Consider the following 8,765-nt stretch of genomic DNA (forward strand, 5'->3'; position numbering starts at 1 on the left):
TGTTTCTTTGCTATTCATAAGGTTTTCCCTGGCCAATTCTTTCAGAAGTGGACGGCCTCTTCCTTCTTCCTAGTCTGTCTCAGTCTATAAACTTGTTGTTGTTAGGTGCCGTCAAGTTGGCTCCAACTCATAGCGACCCTATGCACAACAGAACAAATCACTGCCTGGTCCTGTGCCTCCCTCACAATCTTTGCTATACCTGAGCCCATCTTTGCAGCCACTGTCTCAATTCATCATTCTCCTTTTTTGTTGACCCTCCACTTTACCAAGCAATATATCCTTCTCCAGGGAAAGGTCCCTTCTGACAATAGGACCAAAGTAGGTTCAAATGAAGTCTGGTCATTTTTGACTTCCAAGGAACATTAGGGCTGCACTTCTTCCAGGACAGATTTGTTTGTTTTTTTTGACACTCCATAATACTTTCAGTATTCTTTGCCAACACCACACCTCAAAAGCATCAACGCTTCTTCGGTCTTCCTTATTCATTCTCCAGCTATCACACGCATATAAGGCTGCTCAAAATCCCATGGCTTGGGTTAGGTGCACCTTAGTCTTCAAGGAGACATCTTTGCTCTTCATCACTTGAAAGAGTTCCTTTGCAGAAGATTTGCCCAGTGCAATACATCATCTGATGTCTTGACTGCTGCTTCCATTGGTGTTGTTTGTGGAAACAAGTAGTATGAAATCTTTGACAACTTCAATCTTTTCTCCATTTATCATCATGCTGTTTATTGGTTCAGTTGTGAGGATTTTCATTTTCTGTATGTTAAGATGTAACCCATACTGTAGCTTTTTATCTTCATCAATAAGTGCTTCAAGTAATCCTCACTTTCAGCAAGCAAAATCAGGTTGTCTGCATATCAGAGGTTGTTAAGGAGTCTTCCTCCAATCCTCATGCCACATTCTTCTTCATATAGTCCAGCTTCTTGGATTATTTGCTCAGCACACAGATTGAATAAGTATGATGGAAGGATACAATCCTAGCACATTCCCTTCCAGATTTTCAATGATGCAGTGTTCCCTTGTTCTGTTTGAACAATAGCCTCCTGGTCTATGTACAGGTTCATCATGAGCACAACAAAGTGTTTTGGAATTCTTATTCTTCGCAATAATATCCATAATTTGTTATGATCCACACAATCAAATGCATTTGCATAGTCAATAAAATACAAGGAAACATCTTTTTGCTATTCTTTGCTTTCAGCCAAGATCCATCTGACATCAGCAATGGTATCCCTTGTTCCATGTCCTCTTCTAAAGCCAGCTTGCAGTTCTGGAAGTTCTATGTCAATATACTGGTACAACCATTTTTTAATTATCTTCAGCAAAATTGTACTTGTGTGTGATGTTAATGATGTTATTCAATGAACATTCTGTGGGATTACTTTTCTTTGAATGGGTACAAATATGGCTCTCTTCCTGTCAGTTGGCCAGGTAGATGTCTTCCAAATTTCTTGTCATAGCTGAGTGAGTGCCTCCAGAGAAGCATCCTTTTGGTGAAACATCTCAACAGTATTCCATCAATTCCTGGAGCCTTGCTCTTTGCCAATTCATTCAGTGCAGCATTAACTTCTTCCTTCATTAGCATTGGTTCTTGATCATATGTCACCACCTGAAATGGATGAACATTGACTAGTTCTTTTTGGTACATTGACTGTGTATTCCTTTCATCTTCTTTTGATGTTTCCTGCATCACTCAATACCTTGCCCATAGAATCTTTTAATACTGCAACTTGAGGCTTAATTTTTTCTTCAGTTCTTTCACCTTGAGAAATGCCAAGCATGTTCTTCCCTTTTGGTTTTCTAACACCAGGTCTTTGCATATTTTCTTATAATAATTGACTTTGTCTTGAGCTGTTCTTTGAAATCTTCTGTTCAGCTCATTTATCTTGTCATTTCTCCCATCTGTTTTAAGTACTCTCCACTCAAGGGAAAGTTTCAGAGTCTCTTCTGACATCCATTTTGGTCTTTTCTTCCTTTCCTGTCTTTTTTACTGACCTTTTACTTTCTTCATGGGTGATGTTCTTGATGTCATCCTACAGTTCTTCTGTTTTTTTGTCATTAGTATTCAATGCATGAAATCTATTCTTTAGATGGTCTCTAAATTCAGAAGGGATATAATAAAGGTCATATTTTGGCTCTCATGGACTTGTTTTACTTGTCTTCAGCTTCAACTTGAATTTGCATATGAGCAGTTGATGGTCTATTCCACAGGCAGCTCCTTGACATATTTTGGCTGAAGATATTGAGCTTCTCTATCACCTCTTGCCACAGATGTAGACAATTTGATGCCTGTGTAGTCCATCTGGCAAAGTCCATGTGTATAGCATCCATATATGTAGTTTACAAAAGGTATTTGCAATGAAGAAGTTGTTGGACTTTCAAAATTCTATCAGCTAATCTCCAACATTATTTCTATCACCAAGGTCATATTTTCCAACTCTCAGTAATTCTTCTTTGTTTCCAACTTTTGCATTCCAATCACCAGTGATAATCAGCACATCTTGATTACATGCTTGGTCAATTTCAGACTGCAGAAGTTGGTAAAAATCTTCAATTTCCTCATCCTTGGCTTAGGTGGTTGGTGTGTAAATTTGAATAATAGTAGTATTAACTGGTCTTCCTTGCAGGCATATGGATATTATCCTATCACTGACAGCATTGTACTTCAGGATAGATCTTGAAACATTCTTTGTGATAATGAATGCTACACCATTCCTCTTCAATTTGTCATTCCCCGCATGGTAGCGCATATAGTTGTCTGATTCAAAATGGCCAAAACCAGTTACTAAAATCAGCTCACTAATTCCTGGGATATCAGTCATTATGTGTTCCATTTCATTTTGACAACTTCAATTTTCCTAGATTCATACATCATACATTTCATAGTCCAGTCACTAATGGATGTTTGTACCTGTTTCTTCTCATTTTGAGTCTTGCCACATTAGCAAATGGAGGTCCCAAAAGCTTTACTCCATCTACATCATTAAGCTCAGCTCTACTCTGAGGCAGCAAGTCTTCCCCAGTCGTATTTTGAGTACTTTCTGACCTAGGGGCTCATCTTCCAGCACTACATCAGACTATTCAGAGCTATTCATGATGTTTTCCAGTAACATAACAGACAGTGTTTCACTGCTATTCATAATGTTTTCACTGGCTAATTCTTTGAGAAGTGGATGGCCCTTTCTTCTTCTGAGTCTGTCTTAGTCTGGAAGCTCCATTGAAACCTGTCCATCATGGGTGCTGATATCTGAAATACTGGTGGCACAGTCTCCAGGCTCACGGTAACATGCAAACCACCACAGTATGACAAACTGACAGACAAATGGTGGCTGTAAATAGTAGAAATTTTTAATTTACCATTTTCAAATGAATAGCATCCTACAGAAAGCAGATAACAACCACTTCCTCATCCTCCTACCCTCACCCTCAACTTCCACTCCTACATTGGTGGTTCAGTGGTAGAATTCTCACCCTCCATGACCTTCATCATGATAAAGGGAGAAAATATTGAAGTTGGATGAAGGATTTCATTTTACTTAGATCCACAATCAAGAAGTAGTCAAGAAATCAAAGAGGTATTGTGTTGGGCCAATCTGCTGCAAAAGACATCTTCAAAGTATTAAAAAAAAAAAAAAATCAACTTGAGGACTAAGGTGCACCTCAGCCAACCCATGACACTTTCAATTTCCTCATATGCATGTGAAAGCTGGACAATGAATAAGTGAATAAGGGAGACAGAAGAAGAATTGACATATTTTAATTATGGTGTTGGCAAAGAATATTGAATATATCATGAGCTTCCAGAAGAAGGAAGAAATATGTCTTAGAAGTAAAACAGCCTAATGCTACTTAAAAGCAATGATGGCTAGACTTCCTCACACATAATTGTACATGTTATCAAGAAGGAGAAGAACACCATGCATGGTAAAGTAAAGGGTCAGTGAAAAAGAAGAAGACCCTCAAAGAGATGAATTGACATAGTATCTGCAACAATGGGCTCAAATACAGCAACAATTGTGAGATTGACATAGGACAGGGCAATATTTCATTCTGTTGCAAAGAGACAGAACCAACTCCATGGCACCTAACAACAACATGGCCTTCCATGTTGGAGACTGGGGTTTGATTCCTGGCTGGTGCACCTCATAGGCAACTATCTCCTATCTGTCAGTGTAGTCTTGTGTGCTCCTATGATGCTGAGCAGGTCTCAGCAAAGCTTCCAGATTAACATGGGCTAGGAAAAAAGGGCCAATGATCTACTTCCTAAATCAGCCAATGGAATTCTTATAGATCACATCAATACAAAATGACTCATGGAGGCAGTGCAGGACTGGGAAGTGTTTCATTCTGTTGTGCATGGGGTTGCCATGGGTTAGGGGCCAACTTCACAGCACTTAAAAACAATACACCCCACACTAGAAAAGTGAAATATGATTATCTGCATTGTAAACGTAACCTTTAACTTATAAGAATTTTCACTATATTCCCTTTTTATTTAACTCTTTTAAAGTTTTGCACATTCATTTTAGAAAAAGCAAATAAGGAAAAACTAGAATAAATTCCCTATAATTCACTATCCAAAGATAAACATTGTGAATATTATCTCTTTCCAGATTGTTTTTTTCTTTACATATACACTTTCACATATATTTTTGGATAAGAATGGAATCACATTAAACATATTATTTTATAATCTACTTTTTCACTTAAAAAATATCATTAACAACTTTCCATGTTAAAAACAAATTCTCTCACACAATTTTTAATGGCTTCATGGCATTCCACTAAATGGGTTTATTGAATACTCTCTGCTGAGGTCATTTACTTTCCTTACAGTTTCTTTCTCTTATAAAGAATGTTGTGGTGTACATTCTTTCAGCTAAATATTTACTCACTCACCACTTCTTTGGAATAAATTTCCAAATCTGGAATTCTGTCAAAGAATGTACATATTAAAATTGCTGTTTTTTATTGCAAAACTGACACCCACAAAATTGCCATTTCAATTTATAATTTTAATTTGGTGAGTAGAGACTGGAATTGTAAAAGCTTCCAAGCAACCATCTAGATGCAATGATGGGTCTCTCCTCATCCAGAGCAAGGAAGAATGAAGAAAACCAAAGACATATGGAAACAATTAGTCCAAGGAACTTGTACACCATGTGATCTTCAGCCTATACAACTAAGAGATCAGAAGAACTAAATGGTGCCTGGCTACCACTGTCAGCCACTTGGAGGGGGATCTATGTAAGAGATCCTGGATAGAGTGGGAGAACAATATGGAACAAAACCCAAAATCACTAAAAAAAAAGGGGGGGAAGTTTGCTGGTCTAACAGAGTCTGATGGAACCCCTGAGACTATGGACCCTAGTTGCCCTTTAGATCTGGAATTGAAACCATTACTGTGGCTTTCAGCCAAACAAAAGACAGGCATATGAGCTGAACATTTACATTAGGTAGATACACTCCTTGGAGAGAGCAATCATGAGAAAACAGAAGTGCTGTGTATGCACAGGGAGACAGCTCAGGGGACAGAAATGCATGGAGGGAAGGACACAGGGAAGAGGTAACTATGGGGAGGAAGTGGGAGGGGAGCTGTTGCACTGTGGGAAATTTCAGTCAATTTCATGAGACAAAGTGTATGTGAGCTGCTGCATGGAAAGTGAATTTGCTCTGTAAACGTTCACCCAAATCACAATTAAAAAAAAAAAAAAAAAGAGGAACAAGTGGAATATCTCACTTTTCTAGTCATTTGTGTCCAGAATGTCCTTGTGGTTCCCAGCAAATAGAGCCTATTCTTAAGTCTCTGGCATCTGAGAGAACACTGTTGGTTTAAATAAACAAAATGGTCAAACTGCTTGTAAACATTCAAAATGGCTGTGCCCTCTGGACAGGCAAAAGTCCACAGCTCAGCCCATCTCCCTCTTTACTGCTTCCCATTTTATTCACCAGTCACTCATGCAGTCCTTTGTGTAGCCCCTGGCTAGCAGGGCCAATTTTTAAGTTAATTCTGGTCCTAACATCACTCAGCAGTATCCAAGCTGTCTGTGCTGTCAGGATCACTGACAGATTGCAGTTCTGTATGTCTCCTTTTTCAGTGTTTTCATGCAGGTTCTTCTACTAGTTGGAGTTTAGACCACTTCTGTATCCTTCCCTTCAAAGCTCAGGATTCCAGGATTATCTTTTGTATCTGTGTTAATTGGTTCCATTTTTCTTTGTTGAAGATGGTCTGTGCAGTCTGTCTACCTATTCTGACATCTTACCAGAACTCCTGATTATTGTGATCCATGGGGTTTTAATAGGGTGATTTTACAAGTATATCGACAAGCCCCTTTTCCTAGTCCACCATTAGTCTGGAAGCTCTATTGAAACTTAGTCAACAACAAAGCAATATGCAAGCTTTCACTGACAGATGGGTGATGATGACCCATGAGGTTCATTGGCTGAGAATTGAACCCAGGTCTCTCACAAGGAAGGCAAGAATTCTACCACTGAACACCAATGTCCCATAATTAAAGTAAGATGTATGGATTCCATCTCCAAAAGTACATTTTCTAAGCTAGTATCCTCCAAACTGCTATTCCCTATGAGGTCACTGTGTGGTGAAAATTGTATTGTGTACTCAAATAATGATGTGAACTGTGTGTTAAAGTTAAACTAGAAGATTAACTACTGAAATTGTTAGGAAGTTTATTATTCTCTGGTGACGTAGTGCTTAAGGCATTTGACTGTTAACCAGAAGGCTGGCGGTTCAAATCCACCAGCCACTTCTCAGAAGGAAGGTTGGGCAATCTACTTCTGCAGTGATACCACCTCAGAAATCTAAGGAGGGGTTGCTATGAGTAGGATCCAACTCGATGGCAGTGAGTTTGGTTTTTTAGTTTTTTTTTTTATTTATTATGGACCTTCCTCCAGAACATTCCAAAATTTTCCCCAGTCTTGTTTAATCATGGGATGTGTTACATATTTTTCTATAGGGTCCCCATTAGAATATCCTGAAACTATTAATTTGTATAAATTGCTTTGTAAAACACTACACTAGGTGGAAGAATGTACAAAACAAAGAAAATTTGACCAACATAGCAAAAGAAAACATAATTCTAAAAGCATAAAATAAAATAGTAGGAGAAAGTAAGGTACTTGTAACACTAAATATAGATGGATTAAACACTTGTATTGAAGTAAAAAAATTCTCAATTTGGATGAAAAAAAATCAAGCAAATTTTAATTTCAAAAGGCATGGGAAAGGAAAACTAGAAAGTTTAAGAGGAAGGATTGCATACCATAAACTTCAAGAGAGAAAATACAGAGAGGGAAAAGGAGAGTGAGAAAAAGAGAGAGAAGTAAGAAAGAAAGGAAAAGAAAAACTAGGTTGATAAAACTAACCCACCAGGAATAATAGAATTTTGGGCAAAATTAAATAAAAATATTTGAAGGAAGAATCTCCTATAAAGCTATCATAGTCACGAGTCTACATAGACCAGGTGACCTAGATTGAAATAAATAGAAACAATTACTAGATATAAAAAACATATTGGCAAAAACATGGCTATGCCAAAAACCAAAAACTTAAATGTGTCACTCAATTATTCAACAAAAAATGCATAATACCATAGAAGATTTGAGTAACATAATTAATAAGGTGAGTATACCAAACATCTTCATATATCAGATTTTATACCTAAGAGAATAAAATTCTTTCAAAAAGTCCATCAAATCCTTATAAAAATAATCTACTAGACCATAAAGAAAACTTCAATAAATGTAGAAATAACACAGGCAAAATTCTTTGGATACACTATAGTGTCAAGCTGTAGAAAGAATAAATCTGAAAAAAGTATAAATGCCAGAAATGGTTTTAAAAAGATGTTGAAAACTGGAGTCAATCACTAATTGTGAAAGAATTTAGAAAAGCATCAAAGTAATCAGCAACTAAAAGGACATTAGCTCCAGATGATTTTTTGGGTGAGTTTTTTGAGACTATAAAAAAAAAAATCCCATCGCACAGAAACTATCTTAGCTCATAGGAAAACACAAAAATTTCCAAGTCAATTCATGAGGTTAGTTTCACCATGGCACTCAGCCCAACAATAGTAGAATATAAAAGAAAAATAAAAGACTGCTTATTGTTGTTGTTAAAAACAAACCCAAACTTACTGCCATCGCGTTGGGTCTGACTCAGCAGCCCCTCCTTGGGGTTCTGTGGCGTTATCACTACCGGGAGTAGATTGCCAACCTTCCTTCCAGGGAATGGCTGGTGGATTTGAACCGCCAGCCTTCTGGTTATCAGTCAAATGCCTTAGGCACTACACCACCAGAGCTGCCGTCAAATTGATGTTGATTCATGACAACTTATGTGCAACAGAACAAAACACTACTCAGTCCTACCTCATCCTCCCAATCACCAGCATGTTTGAATCCATTGTTGCAGCTATTGTGCCAATCTCTTTCCCTGAGGACCTGTTCTGCTGTTGTCACCAGCCCTCTACTTACCAAATATGATTAATTTACTATCAATTAATCTCTCCTGATGAAATGTCCAAAAAAGTGAGTGAGACAATGTTCTGTTGTGATCTATAAGGTTTTCATAGGAGCTCTGGTGGCATTGTGCCTGAGACATTTGACTGCTAACCAGAAGGCTGACGGTTCAAACCCACCAGCCACTCCTCAGAAGGAAGATTGGGCAATCTACTTCCCTAAAGATCCTGCCTTAGAAACCCAAGGAGAGGTTGCTGGGAGTTGGATCCAACTCCAAGGCACTG

Source organism: Orycteropus afer, unplaced genomic scaffold, assembly GCF_000298275.1.
Source record: "Orycteropus afer afer isolate SDZICR_OR568_19922 unplaced genomic scaffold, OryAfe1.0 scaffold00139, whole genome shotgun sequence".
Taxonomy (NCBI): domain Eukaryota; kingdom Metazoa; phylum Chordata; class Mammalia; order Tubulidentata; family Orycteropodidae; genus Orycteropus; species Orycteropus afer.